Raw genomic sequence first — 19,990 nt, forward strand, 5'->3', positions numbered from 1 at the left:
TGCCGTTGACATTTTGCTCTATTGCTGCCTTTCGCTCCGATTCCGAAAAGAATTTATTGATGCTTAAATCCACAGTATACAAGGTGTGAAGCTGTCGACGGCCATCCTAAGCTTAACGCGCCTGCTCTCGTCAGATCGCAGACTGGTACAGATCTTAGGGCCCGGTAAGTACCGGCATGGGACACTGGCTGGGAATCCCGGCTGCCGTTGACATTTTGCTCTGTTGCCGCCTTCCGTTCCGTTCCGATTCCGAAAAGGATTTATTGATGCTTAAATGCACAGTATACAAAGTGTGAAGCTGTCAACGGCCATCCTAAGCTGAACGCGCCTGCTCTCGTCAGATCGCAGACTGCTACCCACCTTAGGGCTCGGTAAGTACCAGCATGGGAGACTGGCTGGGAATCCCAGGTGTTGTTGACATTTTTCTCTGTTGCCGCCTTCAGCTCCGATTCCGAAAAGGATTTATTGATGCTTAAATCCACAGTATACAGGGCGTGAAGCTGTCAACGGCCATCCTAAGCTGAACGCGCCTGCTCTCGTCAGATTGCAGACTGCTACCCAGCTTAGGGCCCGGTAAGTACCAGCATGGGAGACTGGCTGGGAATCTCAGGTGTTGTTGACATTTTGCTCTGTAGCTCTGTAGACATTTTGCTCCGATTCCGAAAAGGATTTATTGATGCTTAAATCCAAAGTATACAGGGTGTGAAGCCGTCTACGGCTATCCTAAGCTGAATGCGCCTGTTCTTGTCAGATCGCAGACTGCTGCCCGGCAAGTACGGGCATGGGAGACTGGCTGGCAATCCAAGGTGCTATTGACATTTTGCTTTGTTGCCGCCTTCCTCTCCGATTAAAAAAAATATTTATTGATGCTTAAATCCACAGTATACAAGGCGTGAAGATGTCAAGGCCATCCTAAGCTGAACGTGCCTGCTCTCGTCAGATCGCAGACTGCTACGCAGCTTAGGGCCCAGTAAGTACTGGCATGGGAGACTGGCTGGGAATCCCGGTTGCCGTTGACATTTTGCTCTATTGCTGCCTTCCGCTCCGATTCCAAAAATAATTTATTGATGCTTAAATCCACAGTATACAAGGTGTGAAGCTGTCGACGGCCATCCTAAGCTTAACGCGCCTGCTCTCATCAGATCGCAGACTGGTACAGATCTTAGGGCCCGGTAAGTACCAGCATGGGAGACTGGCTGGGAATCCCAGGTGTTGTTGACATTTTGCTCTGTAGCCGCCTTCCGCTTTGATTCTGAAAAGGATTTATTGATGCTTAAATGCACAGTATAAAAATCATGAAGCTGTCAATGGCCATCCTAAGCTGAACGCGCCTGCTCTCGTCAGATCGCAGACTGCTACCTAGCTTAGGGCCCGGTAAGTACTGGCATGGGAGACTGGCTGGGAATCCCGGGTGCCGTTGACATTTTGCTCTATTGCTGCCTTCCGCTCCGATTCCGAAAAGAATTTATTAATGCTTAAATCACTGTATACAAGGTGTGAAGCTGTCAACGGCCATCCTAAGCTTAACGCGCCTGCTCTTGTCAGATCGCAGACTGGTACAGATCTTAGGGCCCGGTAAGTACCGGCATGGGACACTGGCTGGGAATCCCGGCTGCCGTTGACATTTTGCTCTGTTGCCGCCTTCCGTTACAATTCCGAAAAGGATTTACTGATGCCTAAATGCACAGTATAAAGGGCGAGAAGCTGTCAATGGCCATCCTAAGCTGAACGCGCCTGCGCTCGTCAGATCGCAGACTGCTACCCAGCTTAGGGCCCGGTAAGTACGGGCATGGGACACTGGCTGGGAATCCCGGCTGCCGTTGACATTTTGCTCTGTTGCCGCCTTCCGTTCCAATTCCGAAAAGGATTTACTGATGCCTAAATGCACAGTATAAAGGTCGAGAAGCTGTCAATGGCCATCCTAAGCTGAACGCGCCTGCTCTCGTCAGATCGCAGACTGCTACCCAGCTTAGGGCCCGGTAAGTACCAGCATGGGTGACTGGCTGGGAATCCCAGGTGTTGTTGACATTTTGCTCTGTTGCCGCCTTCCGCTCCGATTCCGAAAAGGATTTATTGATGCTTAAATACACAGTATACAGGGCGTGAAGCTGTCAACGGCCATCCTAAGCTGAACGCGCCTGCTCTCGTCAGATTGCAGACTGCTACCCAGCCTAGGGCCCGGTAAGTACCAGCATGGGAGACTGGCTGGGAATCTCAGGTGTTGTTGACATTTTGCTCTGTAGCTCTGTAGACATTTTGCTCCGATTCCGAAAAGGATTTATTGATGCTTAAATCCACAGTATACAGGGTGTGAAGCCGTCTACGGCTATCCTAAGCTGAATGCGCCTGTTCTTGTCAGATCGCAGACTGCTGCCCGGCAAGTACGGGCATGGGAGACTGGCTGGCAATCCAAGGTGCTATTGACATTTTGCTTTGTTGCCGCCTTCCTCTCCGATTAAAAAAAATATTTATTGATGCTTAAATCCACAGTATACAAGGCGTGAAGATGTCAAGGCCATCCTAAGCTGAACGTGCCTGCTCTCGTCAGATCGCAGACTGCTACGCAGCTTAGGGCCCAGTAAGTACTGGCATGGGAGACTGTCTGGGAATCCCGGTTGCCGTTGACATTTTGCTCTATTGCTGCCTTCCGCTCCGATTCCGAAAATAATTTATTGATGCTTAAATTCACAGTATACAAGGTGTGAAGCTGTCGACGGCCATCGTAAGCTTAACGCGCCTGCTCTCGTCAGATCGCAGACTGGTACAGATCTTAGGGCCCGGTAAGTACCGGCATGGGACACTGGCTGGGAATCCCGGCTGCCGTTGACATTTTGCTCTGTTGCCGCCTTCCGTTCCGATTCCGAAAAGGATTTATTGATGCTTAAATGCACAGTATACAAAGTGTGAAGCTGTCAACGGCCATCCTAAGCTGAACGCGCCTGCTCTCGTCAGATCGCAGACTGCTACCCATCTTAGGGCCTGGTAAGTACCAGCATGGGAGACTGGCTGGGAATCCCGGGTGCAGTTGACATTTTAATCTGTTGCCGCCTTCCGCTCCGATTCGGAAAAGGATTTATTGATGCTTAAATCCACAGTATACAAGGTGTGAAGCTGTCGACGGCCATCGTAAGCTTAACGCGCCTGCTCTCGTCAGATCGCAGACTGGTACAGATCTTAGGGCCCGGTAAGTACCGGCATGGGACACTGGCTGGGAATCCCGGCTGCCGTTGACATTTTGCTCTGTTGCCGCCTTCCGTTCCGATTCCGAAAAGGATTTATTGATGCTTAAATGCACAGTATAAAGGGCGTGAAGCTGTCAACGGCCATCCTAAGCTGAACGCGCCTGCTCTCGTCAGATCGCAGACTGCTACCCAGCTTAGGGCCTGGTAAGTACCAGCATGGGAGACTGGCTGGGAATCCCAGGTGTTGTTGACATTTTGCTCTGTAGCCGCCTTCCGCTTCGATTCTGAAAAGGATTTATTGATGCTTAAATCCACAGTATACAGGGTGTGAAGCCGTCTACGGCTATCCTAAGCTGAATGTGCCTGTTCTCTTCAGATCGCAGACTGCTGCCCGGCAAGTACGGGCATGGGAGACTGGCTGGCAATCCAAGGTGCTATTGACATTTTGCTCTGTGCCGCCTTCCTCTCCGATTCCGAAAAGGATTTATTGATGCTTAAATGCACAGTATAAAAAGCATGAAGCTGTCAATGGCCATCCTAAGCTGAACGCGCCTGCTCTCGTCAGATCGCAGACTGCTACCCAGCTTAGGGCCCGGTAAGTACTGGCATGGGAGACTGGCTGGGAATCCCGGTTGACACTTTGCTCTATTGCTGCCTTCCGCTCCGATTCCGAAAAGAATTTATTGATGCTTAAATCCACAGTATACAAGGTGTGAAGCTGTCGACGGCCATCCTAAGCTTAACGGGCCTGCTCTCGTCAGATCGCAGACTGGTACAGATCTTAGGGCCCGGTAAGTACCGGCATGGGACACTGGCTGGGAATCCCGGCTGCCGTTGACATTTTGCTCTGTTGCCGCCTTCCGCTCCGATTCCGAAAAGGATTTATTGATGCTTAAATCCACAGTATACAGGGCGTGAAGCTGTCAACGGCCATCCTAAGCTGAACGCGCCTGCTCTCGTCAGATTGCAGACTGCTACCCAGCTTAGGGCCCGGTAAGTACCAGCATGGGAGACTGGCTGGGAATCTCAGGTGTTGTTGACATTTTGCTCTGTAGCTCTGTAGACATTTTGCTCCGATTCCGAAAAGGATTTATTGATGCTTAAATCCACAGTATACAGGGTGTGAAGCCGTCTACGGCTATCCTAAGCTGAATGCGCCTGTTCTTGTCAGATCGCAGACTGCTGCCCGGCAAGTACGGGCATGGGAGACTGGCTGGCAATCCAAGGTGCTATTGACATTTTGCTTTGTTGCCGCCTTCCTCTCCGATTAAAAAAAATATTTATTGATGCTTAAATCCACAGTATACAAGGCGTGAAGATGTCAAGGCCATCCTAAGCTGAACGCGCCTGCTATCGTCAGATTGCAGACTGCTACCCAGCTTAGGGCCCGGTAAGTACCAGCATGGGAGACTGGCTGGGAATCTCAGGTGTTGTTGACATTTTGCTCTGTAGCTCTGTAGACATTTTGCTCCGATTCCGAAAAGGATTTATTGATGCTTAAATCCACAGTATACAGGGTGTAAAGCCGTCTACGGCTATCCTAAGCTGAATGCGCCTGTTCTTGTCAGATCGCAGACTGCTGCCCGGCAAGTACGGGCATGGGAGACTGGCTGGCAATCCAAGGTGCTATTGACATTTTGCTTTGTTGCCGCCTTCCTCTCCGATTAAAAAAAATATTTATTGATGCTTAAATCCACAGTATACAAGGCGTGAAGATGTCAAGGCCATCCTAAGCTGAACGTGCCTGCTCTCGTCAGATCGCAGACTGCTACGCAGCTTAGGGCCCAGTAAGTACTGGCATGGGAGACTGTCTGGGAATCCCGGTTGCCGTTGACATTTTGCTCTGTTGCCGCCTTCCGTTCCGATTCCGAAAAGGATTTATTGATGCTTAAATCCACAGTATACAAGGTGTGAAGCTGTCGACGGCCATCGTAAGCTTAACGCGCCTGCTCTCGTCAGATCGCAGACTTGTACAGATCTTAGGGCCCGGTAAGTACCGGCATGGGACACTGGCTGGGAATCCCGGCTGCCGTTGACATTTTGCTCTGTTGCCGCCTTACGTTCCGATTCCGAAAAGGATTTATTGATGCTTAAATGCACAGTATACAAAGTGTGAAGCTGTCAACGGCCATCCTAAGCTGAACGTGCCTGCTCTCGTCAGATCACTGACTGCTACCCATCTTAGGGCCTGGTAAGTACCAGCATGGGAGATTGGCTGGGAATCCCGGGTGCAGTTGACATTTTAATCTGTTGCCGCCTTCCGCTCCGATTCGGAAAAGGATTTATTGATGCTTAAATGCACAGTATAAAGGACGTGAAGCTGTCAACGGTCATCCTAAGCTGAACGCGCCTGCTCTCGTCAGATCGCAGACTGCTACCCAGCTTAGGGCCCGGTAAGTGCCAGCATGGGAGACTGGCTGGGAATCCCAGGTGTTGTTGACATTTTGCTCTGTAGCCGCCTTCCGCTTCAATTCTGAAAAGGATTTATTGATGCTTAAATCCAGAGTATACAGGGTGTGAAGCCGTCTACAGCTATCCTAAGCTGAATGTGCCTGTTCTTGTCAAATCGCAGACTGCTGCCCGGCAAGTACGGGCATGGGAGACTGGCTGGCAATCCAAGGTGCTATTGACATTTTGCTCTGTTGCCGCCTTCCTCTCCGATTCCGAAAAGGATTTATTGATGCTTAAATGCACAGTATAAAAAGCATGAAGCTGTCAATGGCCATCCTAAGCTGAATGCGCCTGCTCTCGTCAGATCGCAGACTGCTACCCAGCTTAGGGCCCGGTAAGTACTGGCATGGGAGACTGGCTGGGAATCCCGGTTGCCGTTGACATTTTGCTCTATTGCTGCCTTCCGCTCCGATTCCGAAAATAATTTATTGATGCTTAAATCCACAGTATACAAGGTGTGAAGCTGTCGACGGCCATCGTAAGCTTAACGCGCCTGCTCTCGTCAGATCGCAGACTGGTACAGATCTTAGGGCCCGGTAAGTACCGGCATGGGACACTGGCTGGGAATCCCGGCTGCCGTTGACATTTTGCTCTGTTGCCGCCTTCCGTTCCGATTCCGAAAAGGATTTATTGATGCTTAAATGCACAGTATACAAAGGGTGAAGCTGTCAGCGGCCATCGTAAGCTGAACGCGCCTGCTCTCGTCAGATCGCAAACTGCTACCCATCTTAGGGCCTGGTAAGTACCAGCATGGGAGACTGGCTGGGAATCCCGGGTGCAGTTGACATTTTAATCTGTTGCCGCCTTCCGCTCCGATTCGGAAAAGGATTTATTGATGCTTAAATGCACAGTATAAAGGGCATGAAGCTGTCAACGGCCGTCCTAAGCTGAACGCGCCTGCTCTCGTCAGATCGCAGACTGCTACCCAGCTTAGGGCCCGGTAAGTACCAGCATGGGAGACTGGCTGGGAATCCCAGGTGTTGTTGACATTTTGCTCTGTAGCCGCCTTCCGCTTCGATTCCGAAAAGGATTTATTGATGCTTAAATCCACAGTATACAGTGTGTGAAGCCGTCTACGGCTATCCTAAGCTGAATGTTCCTGTTCTTGTCAGATCGCAGACTGCTGCCCGGCAAGTACGGGCATGGGAGACTGGCTGGCAATCCAAGGTGCTATTGACATTTTGCTTTGTTGCCGCCTTCCTCTCCGATTCCGAAAAGGATTTATTGATGCTTAAATGCACAGTATAAAAAGCATGAAGCTGTCAATGGCCATCCTAAGCTGAACGCGCCTGCTCTCGTCAGATCGCAGACTGCTACCCAGCTTAGGGCCCGCTAAGTACTGGCATGGGAGACTGGCTGGGAATCCCAGGTGCCGTTGACATTTTGCTCTATTGCTGCCTTCCGCTCCGATTCCGAAAAGAATTTATTGATGCTTAAATCCACAGTATACAAGGTGTGAAGCTGTCGACGGCCATCCTAAGCTTAACGCGCCTGCTCTTGTCAGATCGCAGACTGGTACAGATCTTAGGGCCCGGTAAGTACCGGCATGGGACACTGGCTGGGAATCCCGGCTGCAGTTGACATTTTGCTCTGTTGCCGCCTTCCGTTCCGATTCCGAAAAGGATTTATTGATGCCTAAATGCACAGTATAAAGGGCGAGAAGCTGTCAACGGCCATCCTAAGCTGAATGCGCCTGCTCTCGTCAGATCGCAGACTGCTACACAGCTTAGGGCCCGGTAAGTACCAGCATGGGAGACTGGCTGGGAATCCCACGTGTCGTTAACATTTTGCTCTGTTGCCGCCTCCCGCTCCGATTCCGAAAAGGATTTATTGATGCTTAAATCTACAGTATACAGGGTGTGAAGATGTCTACGGCCATCCTAAGCTGAATGCGCCTGTTCTCGTCAGATCGCAGACTGCTACCCAGCTTCGGGCCTGGTAAGTACCAGCATGGGAGACTGGCTGGGAATCCCAGGTGCAGTTAACATTTTGCTCTGTTTCTGCTCCGATTCCGAAAAGGATTTATTGATGCTTAAATCCACAGTATACAGGGCGTGAAGCTGTCAACGGCCATCCTAAGCTGAACGTACCTGCTCTCGTCAGATTGCAGACTGCTACCCAGCTTAGGGCCCGGTAAGTACCAGCATGGGAGACTGGCTGGGAATCTCAGGTGTTGTTGACATTTTGCTCTGTAGCTCTGTAGACATTTTGCTCCGGTTCCGAAAAGGATTTATTGATGCTTAAATCCACAGTATACAGGGTGTGAAGCCTTCTACGGCTATCCTAAGCTGAATGCGCCTGTTCTTGTCAGATCGCAGACTGCTGCCCGGCAAATACGGGCATGGGAGACTGGCTGGCAATCCAAGGTGCTATTGATATTTTGCTTTGTTGCCGCCTTCCTCTCCGATTAAAAAAAATATTTATTGATGCTTAAATCCACAGTATACAAGGCGTGAAGATGTCAAGGCCATCCTAAGCTGAACGTGCCTGCTCTCGTCAGATCGCAGACTGCTATGCAGCTTAGGGCCCAGTAAGTACTGGCATGGGAGACTGGCTGGGAATCCCGGTTGCCGTTGACATTTTGCTCTATTGCTGCCTTCCGCTCCGATTCCGAAAATAATTTATTGATGCTTAAATCCACAGTATACAAGGTGTGAAGCTGTCGACGGCCATCGTAAGCTTAACGCGCCTGCTCTCGTCAGATCGCAGACTGGTACAGATCTTAGGGCCCGGTAAGTACCGGCATGGGACACTGGCTGGGAATCCCGGCTGCCGTTGACATTTTGCTCTGTTGCCGCCTTCCGTTCCGATTCCGAAAAGGATTTATTGATGCTTAAATGCACAGTATACAAAGGGTGAAGCTGTCAGCGGCCATCGTAAGCTGAACGCGCCTGCTCTCGTCAGATCGCAGACTGCTACCCATCTTAGGGCCTGGTAAGTACCAGCATGGGAGACTGGCTGGGAATCCCGGGTGCAGTTGACATTTTAATCTGTTGCCGCCTTCCGCTCCGATTCGGAAAAGGATTTATTGATGCTTAAATGCACAGTATAAAGGGCATGAAGCTGTCAACGGCCATCCTAAGCTGAACGTGCCTGCTCTCGTCAGATCGCAGACTGCTACCCAGCTTAGGGCCCGGTAAGTACCAGCATGGGAGACTGGCTGGGAATCCCAGGTGTTGTTGACATTTTGCTCTGTAGCCGCCTTCCGCTTCGATTCCGAAAAGGATTTATTGATGCTTAAATCCACAGTATACAGTGTGTGAAGCCGTCTACGGCTATCCTAAGCTGAATGTTCCTGTTCTTGTCAGATCGCAGACTGCTGCCCGGCAAGTACGGGCATGGGAGACTGGCTGGCAATCCAAGGTGCTATTGACATTTTGCTTTGTTGCCGCCTTCCTCTCCGATTCCGAAAAGGATTTATTGATGCTTAAATGCACAGTATAAAAAGCATGAAGCTGTCAATGGCCATCCTAAGCTGAACGTGCCTGCTCTCGTCAGATTGCAGACTGCTACCCAGCTTAGGGCCCGGTAAGTACTGGCATGGGAGACTGGCTGGGAATCCCAGGTGCCGTTGACATTTTGCTCTATTGCTGCCTTCCGCTCCGATTCCGAAAAGAATTTATTGATGCTTAAATCCACAGTATACAAGGTGTGAAGCTGTCGACGGCCATCCTAAGCTTAACGCGCCTGCTCTTGTCAGATCGCAGACTGGTACAGATCTTAGGGCCCGGTAAGTACCGGCATGGAACACTGGCTGGGAATCCCGGCTGCAGTTGACATTTTGCTCTGTTGCCGCCTTCCGTTCCGATTCCGAAAAGGATTTATTGATGCCTAAATGCACAGTATAAAGGGCGAGAAGCTGTCAACGGCCATCCTAAGCTGAATGCGCCTGCTCTCGTCAGATCGCAGACTGCTACACAGCTTAGGGCCCGGTAAGTACCAGCATGGGAGACTGGCTGGGAATCCCAGGTGTCGTTTAAATTTTCTCTGTTGCCGCCTCCTGCTCCGATTCCGAAAAGGATTTATTGATGCTTAAATCCACAGTATACAGGGTGTGAAGATGTCTACGGCCATCCTAAGCTGAATGCGCCTGTTCTCGTCAGATCGCAGACTGCTACCCAGCTTCGGGCCTGGTAAGTACCAGCATGGGAGACTGGCTGGGAATCCCAGGTGCAGTTAACATTTTGCTCTGTTTCTGCTCCGATTCCGAAAATTATTTATTGATGCTTAAATCCACAGTATACAAAGTGTGAAGCTGTCAACGGCCAACCTAAGCTGAACGTGCCTGCTTTCGTCAGATCGCAGACTGCTACCCAGCTTAGGGCCTGTAAGTACCGGCATGGTAGACTGGCTGGAATCCCGGGTGCAGTTGACATTTTAATCTGTTGCCGCCTTCCGCTCCGATTCGGAAAAGGATTTATTGATGCTTAAATCCACAATATACAGGGTGTGAAGCTGTCAACGGCCATCCTAAGCTGAACGTGTCTGCTCTCCTCAGATCGCAGACTGCTGCCCGGCAGATACCGGTGTGGAAAACTGGCTGGCAATCCAAGGTGCCATTGACATTTTGCTCTGTTGCCGCCTTCCTCTCCGATTAATAAAAATATTTATTGATGCTTAAATGCGCAGTATAAAAAGCATGAAGCTGTCAATGGCCATCCTAAGCTGAACGCGCCTGCTCTCGTCAGATCGCAGACTGCTACCCAGCTTAGGGCCTGGTAAGTACTGGCATGGGAGACTGGCTGGGAATCCCGGGCGCCGTTGACATTTTGCTCTATTGCTGCCTTCCGCTCCGATTCCGAAAATAATTTATTGATGCTTAAATCCACAGTATACAAGGTGTGAAGCTGTCGACGGCCATCCTAAGCTTAACGCGCCTGCTCTCGTCAGATCGCAGACTGGTACAGATCTTAGGGCCCGGTAAGTACCGGCATGGGACACTGGCTGGGAATCCCGGCTGCCGTTGACATTTTGCTCTGTTGCCGCCTTCCGTTCCGGTTCCGGTTCCGGTTCCGATTCCGAAAAGGATTTATTGATGCTTAAATGCACAGTATAAAGGGCGAGAAGCTGTCAACGGCCATCCTAAGCTGAACGCGCCTGCTCTCGTCAGATCGCAGACTGCTACCCAGCTTAGGGCCCGGTAAGTACCAGCATGGGAGACTGGCTGGGAATCCCACGTGTCGTTAACATTTTGCTCTGTTGCCGCCTTCCGCTCCGATTCCGAAAAGGATTTATTGATGCTTAAATCCACAGTATACAGGGTGTGAAGATGTCTCCAGCCATCCTAAGCTGAATGCGCCTGTTCTCGTCAGATCGCAGACTGCTACCCAGCTTTGGGCCTGGTAAGTACCAGCATGGGAAACTGGCTGGGAATCCCGGGTGCAGTTGACATTTTGCTCTGTTTCTGCTCCGATTCCGAAAATTATTTATTGATGCTTAAATCCACAGTATACAAAGTGTGAAGCCGTCAACGGCCATCCTAAGTTGAACGCACCTGCTCTCGTCAGATCGCAGACTGCTACCCAGCTTAGGGCCCGGTAAGTACCAGCATGGGAGACTGGCTGGGAATCCCAGGAGTTGTTGACATTTTGCTCTGTTGCCGCCTTCCTCTCCGATTAATAAAAATATTTATTGATGCTTAAATCCACAATATACAAGGCGTGAAAATGTCAACGGCCATCCTAAGCTGAACGCGCCTGCTCTCGTCAGATCGCAGACTGCTAGCCAGCTTAGGGCCCAGTAAGTACCGGCATGGGAGACTGGCTGGGAATCCCGGGTGCAGTTGGCATTTTGCTCTGTTGCCGCCTTCCGTTCCGATTCCGAAAAGGATTTATTGATGCTTAAATGCGCAGTATAAAATGCATGAAGCTGTCAATGGCCATCCTAATCTGAACGCGCCTGCTCTCGTCAGATCGCAGACGGCTACCCAGTTTAGGGCCCGGTAAGTACTGGCATGGGAGACTGGCTGGGAATCCCGGGTGCCGTTGACATTTTGCTCTATTGCTGCCTTCCGCTCCGATTCCGAAAATAATTTATTGATGCTTAAATCCACAGTATGCAAGGTGTGAAGCTGTCGACGGCCATCCTAAGCTTAACGCGCCTGCTCTCGTCAGATCGCAGACTGGTACAGATCTTAGGGCCCGGTAAGTACCGGCATGGGACACTGGCTGGGAATCCCGGCTGCCGTTGACATTTTGCTCTGTTGCCGCTTTCCGTTCCGATTCCGAAAAGGATTTATTGATGCTTAAATGCACAGTATAAAGGGAGAGAAGCTGTCAACGGCCATCCTAAGCTGAACGCGCCTGCTCTCGTCAGATGGCAGACTGCTACCCAGCTTAGGGCCCGGTAAGTACCAGCATGGGAGACTGGCTGGGAATCCCAGGTGTCGTTGACATTTTGCTCTGTTGCCGCCTACCGCTCCGATTCGGAAAAGGATTTATTGCTGCTTAAATGCACAGTATAAAGGGCGTGAAGCTGTTAACGGCCATCCTAAGCTGAACGCGCCTGCTCTCGTCAGATCGCAGACTGCTACCCAGCTTAGGGCCCGGTAAGTACCAGCATCGGAGACTGGCTGGGAATCTCAGGTGTTGTTGACATTTTGCTCTGTAGCTCTGTAGACATTTTGCTGCGATTCCGAAAAGGATTTATTGATGCTTAAATCCACAATATACAGGGTGTGAAGCCGTCTACGGCTATCCTAAGCTGAATGCGCCTGTTCTTGTCAGATCGCAGACTGCTGCCCGGCAAGTACGGGCATGGGAGACTGGCTTTCAATCCAAGGTGCTATTGACATTTTGCTCTGTTGCCGCCTTCCTCTCCGATTAAAAAAAATATTTATTGATGCTTAAATCCACAGTATACAAGGCGTGAAGATGTCAACGGCCACCCTTAGCTGAACGCGCCTGCTCTCGTCAGATCGCAGACTGCTACCCAGCTTAGGGCCCGGTAAGTATTGGCATGGGAGACTGGCTGGGAATCCCGGGTGCCGTTGACATTTCGCTCTATTGCTGCCTTCCGCTCCGATTCCGAAAATAATTTATTGATGCTTAAATCCACAGTATACAAGGTGTGAAGCTGTCGACGGCCATCCTAAGCTTAACGCGCCTGCTCTCGTCAGATCGCAGACTGCTACCCAGCTTAGGGCCCAGTAAGTACCGGCATGGGACACTGGCTGGGAATCCCGGCTGCCATTGACATTTTGCTCTGTTGCCGCCTTCCGTTCCGATTCCGAAAAGGATTTATTGATGCTTAAATGCACAGTATAAAGGGCGAGAAGCTGTCAACGGCCATCCTAAGCTGAACGCAACTGCTCTCGTCAGATCGCAGACTGCTACGCAGCTTAGGGCCCGGTAAGTACCAGCATGGGAGACTGGCTGGGAATCCCAGGTGTCGTTGACATTTTGCTCTGTTGCCGCTTTCCGCTCCGATTCCGAAAAGGATTTATTGATGCTTAAATCCACAGTATACAGGGTGTGAAGATGTCTACGGCCATCCTAAACTGAATGCGCATGTTCTCGTCAGATCGCAGACTGCTACCCAGCTTCGGGCCTGGTAAGTACCTGCATGGGAGACTGGCTGGGAATCCTGAGTGCAGTTGCCATTTTGCTCTGTTTCTGCTCCGATTCCGAAAATTATTTATTGATGCTTAAATCCACAGTAGACAAAGTGTGAAGCTGTCAATGGCCATCCTAAGCTGAACGCGCCTGCTCTCGTCAGATCGCAGACTGCTACCCAGCTTAGGGCCTGGTAAGTACCAGCATGGGAGACTGGCTGGGAATCCCGGGTGCAGTTGACATTTTAATCTGTTGCCGCCTTCCGTGCCGATTCGGAAAAGGATTTATTGATGCTTAAATCCACAACATATAGAGCGTGAAGCTGTCAACGGCCATCCTAAGCCTGAACGTGCCTGCTCTCCTCAGATTGCAGACTGCTGCCCGGCAGTTACCGGCATGGGAGACTGGCTGGCAATCCAAGGTGCCATTGACATTTTGCTCTGTTGCCGCCTTCCTCTCCGATTAATAAAAATATTTATTGATGCTTAAATCCACAATATACAAGGCGTAAAGATGTCAACGGCCATCCTAAGCTGAACGCACCTGCTCTCGTCAGATCGCAGACTGCTACCCAGCTTAGGGCCCAGTAAGTACCGGCATGCGAGACTGGCTGGGAATCCCAGGTGTTTTTGACATTTTGCTCTGTAGCCGCGTTCCGCTCCGATTCCGAAAAGGATTTATTGATGCTTAAATCCACAGTATACAGGGTGTGAAGCCGTCTACGGCTATCCTAAGCTGAATGTGCCTGTTCTTGTCAGATCGCAGACTGCTGCCCGGCAAGTACGGGCATGGGAGACTGGCTGGCAATCCAAGGTGCTATTGACATTTTGCTCTGTTGCCACCTTCCTCTCCGATTCCGAAAAGGATTTATTGATGCTTAAATGCACAGTATAAAAAGTATGAAGCTGTCAATGGCCATCCTAAGCTGAACGCGCCTGCTCTCATCAGATCGCAGACTGCTACCCACTTTAGGGCCCGGTAAGTACTGGCATGGGAGACTGGCTGGGAATCTCAGGTGTTGTTGACATTTTGCTCTGTAGCTCTGTAGACATTTTGCTGCAATTCCGATAAGGATTTATTGATGCTTAAATCCACAATATACAGGATGTGAAGCCGTCTACGGCTATCCTAGGCTGAATGCGCCTGTTCTTGTCAGATCGCAGACTGCTGCCCGGCAAGTACGGGCATGGGAGACTGGCTTTCAATCCAAGGTGCTATTGACATTTTGCTCTGTTGCCGCCTTCCTCTCCGATTAAAAAAAATATTTATTGATGCTTAAATCCACAGTATACAAGGCGTGAAGATGTCAACGGCCATCCTTAGCTGAACGCGCCTGCTCTCGTCAGATCGCAGACTGCTACCCAGCTTAGGGCCCGGTAAGTATTGGCATGGGAGACAGGCTGGGAATCCCGGGTGCCGTTGATAGTTTGCTCTATTGCTGCCTTCCGCTCCGATTCCGAAAATAATTTATTGATGCTTAAATCCACAGTATACAAGGTGTGAAGCTGTCGACGGCCATCCTAAGCTTAACGCGCCTGCTCTCGTCAGATCGCAGACTGGTACAGATCTTAGGGCCCGGTAAGTACCGGCATGGGACACTGGCTGGGAATCCCGGCTGCCGTTGACATTTTGCTCTGTTGCCGCCTTCCGTTCCGATTCCGAAAAGGATTTATTGATGCTTAAATGCACAGTATAAAGGCCGAGAAGCTGTCAACGGCCATCCTAAGCTGAACGCGCCTGCTCTCGTCAGATCGCAGACTGCTACCCAGCTTCGGGCCTGGTAAGTACCAGCATGGGAGACTGGCGGGGAATCCCAGGTGTCGTTGACATTTTGCTCTGTTGCCGCTTTCCGCTCCGATTCCGAAAAGGATTTATTGATGCTTAAATCCACAGTATACAGGGTGTGAAGATGTCTACGGCCATCCTAAGCTGAATGCGCATGTTCTCGTCAGATCGCAGACTGCTACCCAGCTTCGGGCCTGGTAAGTACCAGCATGGGAGACTGGCTGGGAATCCCAGGTGTCGTTGACATTTTGCTCTGTTGCCGCCTTCCGCTCCGATTCGGAAAAGGATTTATTGCTGCTTAAATGCACAGTATAAAGGGCGTGAAGCTGTTAACGGCCATCCTAAGCTGAACGCGCCTGCTCTCGTCAGATCGCAGACTGCTACCCAGCTTAGGGCCCGGTAAGTACCAGCATCGGAGACTGGCTGGGAATCTCAGGTATTGTTGACATTTTGCTCTGTAGCTCTGTAGACATTTTGCTGCGATTCCGAAAAGGATTTATTGATGCTTAAATCCACAATATACAGGGTGTGAAGCCGTCTACGGCTATCCTAAGCTGAATGCGCCTGTTCTTGTCAGATCGCAGACTGCTGCCCGGCAAGTACGGGCATGGGAGACTGGCTTTCAATCCAAGGTGCTATTGACATTTTGCTCTGTTGCCGCCTTCCTCTCAGATTAAACAAAATATTTATTGATGCTTAAATGCACAGTATAAAGGGCAAGAAGCTGTCAACGGCCATCCTAAGCTGAACGCGGCTGCTCTCGTCAGATCGCAGACTGCTACCCAGCTTAGGGCCCGGTAAGTACCAGCATGGGAGACTGGCTGGGAATCCCAGGTGTCGTTGACATTTTGCTCTGTTGCCGCTTTCCGCTCCGATTCCGAAAAGGATTTATTGATGCTTAAATCCACAGTATACAGGGTGTGAAGATGTCTACGGCCATCCTAAGCTGAATGCGCATGTTCTCGTCAGATCGCAGACTGCTACCCAGCTTCGGGCCTGGTAAGTACCTGCATGGGAGACTGGCTGGGAATCCCGAGTGCAGTTGCCATTTTGCTCTGTTTCTGCTCCGATTCCGATAATTATTTATTGATGCTTAAATCCACAGTATACAAAGTGTGAAGCTGTCATCGGCCATCCTAAGCTGAACGCGCCTACTCTCGTCAGATCGCAGACTGCTACCCAGCTTAGGGCCTGGTAAGAACCAGCATGGGAGACTGGCAGGGAATCCCAGGTGTTGTTGACATTTTGCTCTGTAGCCGCCTTCCGCTTCGATTCCGAAAAGGATTTATTGATGCTTAAATCCACAGTATACAGGGTGTGAAGCCGTCTACGGCTATCCTAAGCTGAAGGTGCCTGTTCTTGTCAGATCGCAGACTGCTGCCCGGCAAGTATGGGCATGGGAGACTGGCTGGCAATCCAAGGTGCTATTGACATTTTGCTCTGTTGCCGCCTTCCTCTCCGATTCCGAAAAGGATTTATTGATGCTTAAATGCACAGTATAAAAAGCATGAAGCTGTCAATGGCCATCCTAAGCTGAACGTGCCTGCACTTGTCAGATCGCAGACTGCTACCCAGCTTAGGGCCCGGTAAGTACTGGCATGGGAGACTGGCTGGGAATCCCAGGTGCCGTTGACATTTTACTCTATTGCTGCCTTCCGCTCCGATTCGGAAAAGGATTTATTGATGCTTAAATGCACAGTATAAAGGGCGTGAAGCTGTCAACGGCCATCCTAAGCTGAACGTGCCTGCTCTCGTCAGATCGCAGACTGCTACCCAGCTTAGGGCCCGGTAAGTACTGGCATGGGAGACTGGCTGGGAATCCCAGGTGTTGTTGACATTTTGCTCTATTGCTGCCTTCCGCTCCGATTCCGAAAATAATTTATTGATGCTTAAATCCACAGTATACAAGGTGTGAAGCTGTCGACGGCCATCCTAAGCTTAACGCGCCTGCTCTCGTCAGATCGCAGACTGGTACAGATCTTAGGGCCCGGTAAGTACCGGCATGGGAGACTGGCTGGGAATCCCGGCTGCCGTTGACATTTTGCTCTGTTGCCGCCTTCCGTTCCGATTCCGAAAAGGATTTATTGATGCTTAAATGCACAGTATAAAGGGCGAGAAGCTGTCAACGGCCATCCTAAGCTGAACGCGCCTGCTCTCATCAGATCGCTGACTGCTACCCAGCTTAGGGCCCGGTAAGTACCAGCATGGGAGTCTGGCTGGGAATCCCAGGTGTCGTTGACATTTTGCTCTGTTTCTGCTCCGATTCCGAAAATTATTTATTGATGCTTAAATCCACAGTATACAGGGTGTGAAGCCGTCAACGGCTATCCTAAGCTGAATGTGCCTGTTCTTGTCAGATCGCAGACTGCTGCCCAGCAAGTACGGGCATGGGAGACTGGCTGGCAATCCAAGGTGCTATTGACATTTTGCTCTGTTGCCGCCTGCCTCTCCGATTCCGAAAATAATTTATTGATGCTTAAATCCACAGTATACAAGGTGTGAAGCTGTCGACGGCCATCCTAAGCTTAACGCGCCTGCTCTCGTCAGATCGCAGACTGGTACAGATCTTAGGGCCCGGTAAGTACCGGCATGGGACACTGGCTGGGAATCCCGGCTGCCGTTGACATTTTGCTCTGTTGCCGCCTTCCGTTCCGATTCCGAAAAGGATTTATTGATGCTTAAATGCACAGTATAAAGTGCGAGAAGCTGTCAACGGCCATCCTAAGCTGAACGCGCCTGCTCTCGTCAGATCGCAGACTGCTACCCAGCTTAGGGCACGGGAACTACCAGCATGGGAGACTGGCTGGGAATCCCAGGTGTCGTTGACATTTTGCTCTGTTGCCGCCTTACGCTCCGATTCCGAAAAGGATTTATTGATGCTTAAATCCACAGTATACAGGGTGTGAAGATGTCTACGGCCATCCTAAGCTGAATGCGCCTGTTCTCGTCAGATCGCAGACTGCTACCCAGCTTCGGGCCTGGTAAGTACCAGCAAGGGAGACTGGCTGGGAATCCCGGGTGCAGTTGACATTTTGCTCTGTTTCTGCTCCGATTCCGAAAATTATTTATTGATGCTTAAATCCACAGTATACAAAGTGTGAAGCTGTCAACGGCCATCCTAAGCTGAACGCGCCTGCTCTCGTCAGATTGCAGACTGCTACCCAGCTTAGGTCCTGGTAAGTACCAGCATGGGAGACTGGCTGGGAATCCCGGGTGCAGTTGACATTTTAATCTGTTGCCGCCTTCCGCTCCGATTCGGAAAAGGATTTATTGATGCTTAAATCCACAATATACAGGGCGTGAAGCTGTCAACGGCCATCCTAAGCTGAACGCACCTGCTCTCGTCAGATCGCAGACTGCTACCCAGCTTAGGGCCCAGTAAGTACCGGCATGGGAGACTGGCTGGGAATCCCAGGTGCAGTTGACATTCTGCTCTGTTGCCGCCTTCCGTTCCGATTCCGAAAAGGATTTATTGATGCTTAAATGCACAGTATAAAAAGCATGAAGCTGTCAATGGCCATCCTAAGCTGAACGCGCCTGCTCTCGTCAGATCGCAGACTGCTATCCAGCTTAGGGCCCAGTAAGTACCGGCATGGGAGACTGGCTGGGAATCCCGGGTGCAGTTGACATTTTGCTCTGTTGCCGCCTTCCGTTCCGATTCCGAGAAGGATTTATTGATGCTTAAATGCACAGTATAAAAAGCATGAAGCTGTCAATGGCCATCCTAAGCTGAACGCGCCTGCTCTCGTCAGATCGCAGACTGCTACCCAGCTTAGGGCCCAGTAAGTACCGGCATGGAAGACTGGCTGGGAATCCCGGGTGCAGTTGACATTTTGCTCTGTTGCCGCCTTCCGTTCCGATTCCGAAAAGGATTTATTGATGCTTAAATGCACGGTATAAAAATCATGAAGCTGTCAATGGCCATCCTAAGCTGAACGCGCCTGCTTTCATCAGATCGCAGACTGCTATCTAGCTTAGGGCGCGGTAAGTACCGGCATGGGAGACTGACTGGGAATCCCGGTTGCCGTTGACATTTTGCTCTATTGCTGCCTTCCGCTCCGATTCCGAAAATAATTTATTGATGCTTAAATCCACAGTATACAAGGTGTGAAGCTGTCGACGGCCATCCTAAGCTTAACGCGCCTGCTCTCGTCAGATCGCAGACTGGTACAGATCTTAGGGCCCGGTAAGTACCGGCATGGGACACTGGCTGGGAATCCCGGCTGCCGTTGACATTTTGCTCTGTTGCCGCCTTCCGTTCCGGTTCCGGTTCCGGTTCCGGTTCCGATTCCGAAAAGGATTTATTGATGCTTAAATGCACAGTATAAAGGGCGAGAAGCTGTCAACGGCCATCCTAAGCTGAACGCGCCTGCTCTCGTCAGATCGCAGACTGCTACCCAGCTTAGGGCCCGGTAAGTACCAGCATGGGAGACTGGCTGGGAATCCCACGTGTCGTTAACATTTTGCTCTGTTGCCGCCTTCCGCTCCGATTCCGAAAAGGATTTATTGATGCTTAAATCCACAGTATACAGGGTGTGAAGATGTCTACAGCCATCCTAAGCTGAATGCGCCTGTTCTCGTCAGATCGCAGACTGCTACCCAGCTTCGGGCCTGGTAAGTACCAGCATGGGAAACTGGCTGGGAATCCCGGGTGCAGTTGACATTTTGCTCTGTTTCTGCTCCGATTCCGAAAATTATTTATTGATGCTTAAATCCACAGTATACAAAGTGTGAAGCCGTCAACGGCCATCCTAAGTTGAACGCACCTGCTCTCGTCAGATCGCAGACTGCTACCCAGCTTAGGGCCCGGTAAGTACCAGCATGGGAGACTGGCTGGGAATCCCAGGAGTTGTTGACATTTTGCTCTGTTGCCGCCTTCCTCTCCGATTAATAAAAATATTTATTGATGCTTAAATCCACAATATACAAGGCGTGAAGATGTCAACGGCCATCCTAAGCTGAACGCGCCTGCTCTCGTCAGATCGCAGACTGCTACCCAGCTTAGGGCCCAGTAAGTAC

General features: G+C 50.6%; 14 pseudogenes; all 14 read left to right on the plus strand.

Annotated features, from left to right (window-relative positions):
* The first annotated feature begins 1,303 nt into the window (after positions 1–1,303).
* LOC130346215 (5S ribosomal RNA) lies at positions 1,304–1,423 on the plus strand (annotated as a pseudogene).
* A 485-nt stretch (positions 1,424–1,908) lies between these two features.
* On the plus strand, positions 1,909–2,028 carry LOC130324693 (5S ribosomal RNA; annotated as a pseudogene).
* Positions 2,029–3,315: 1,287 nt separating this feature from the next.
* Positions 3,316–3,435, plus strand: LOC130315343 (5S ribosomal RNA; annotated as a pseudogene).
* A 2,461-nt stretch (positions 3,436–5,896) lies between these two features.
* Positions 5,897–6,016, plus strand: LOC130323590 (5S ribosomal RNA; annotated as a pseudogene).
* A 486-nt stretch (positions 6,017–6,502) lies between these two features.
* Positions 6,503–6,622, plus strand: LOC130352516 (5S ribosomal RNA; annotated as a pseudogene).
* Positions 6,623–6,894: 272 nt separating this feature from the next.
* Positions 6,895–7,014, plus strand: LOC130347599 (5S ribosomal RNA; annotated as a pseudogene).
* A 1,684-nt stretch (positions 7,015–8,698) lies between these two features.
* LOC130346292 (5S ribosomal RNA) lies at positions 8,699–8,818 on the plus strand (annotated as a pseudogene).
* Positions 8,819–10,280: 1,462 nt separating this feature from the next.
* LOC130324660 (5S ribosomal RNA) lies at positions 10,281–10,400 on the plus strand (annotated as a pseudogene).
* A 699-nt stretch (positions 10,401–11,099) lies between these two features.
* Positions 11,100–11,219, plus strand: LOC130352475 (5S ribosomal RNA; annotated as a pseudogene).
* Positions 11,220–11,503: 284 nt separating this feature from the next.
* Positions 11,504–11,623, plus strand: LOC130332414 (5S ribosomal RNA; annotated as a pseudogene).
* Positions 11,624–12,911: 1,288 nt separating this feature from the next.
* On the plus strand, positions 12,912–13,031 carry LOC130350680 (5S ribosomal RNA; annotated as a pseudogene).
* A 1,864-nt stretch (positions 13,032–14,895) lies between these two features.
* LOC130347872 (5S ribosomal RNA) lies at positions 14,896–15,015 on the plus strand (annotated as a pseudogene).
* A 1,673-nt stretch (positions 15,016–16,688) lies between these two features.
* LOC130334992 (5S ribosomal RNA) lies at positions 16,689–16,808 on the plus strand (annotated as a pseudogene).
* Positions 16,809–19,709: 2,901 nt separating this feature from the next.
* On the plus strand, positions 19,710–19,829 carry LOC130352476 (5S ribosomal RNA; annotated as a pseudogene).
* Positions 19,830–19,990: the final 161 nt, after the last annotated feature.

Source organism: Hyla sarda, chromosome 1 (genome assembly GCF_029499605.1).
Source record: "Hyla sarda isolate aHylSar1 chromosome 1, aHylSar1.hap1, whole genome shotgun sequence".
Lineage (NCBI taxonomy): Eukaryota > Metazoa > Chordata > Amphibia > Anura > Hylidae > Hyla > Hyla sarda.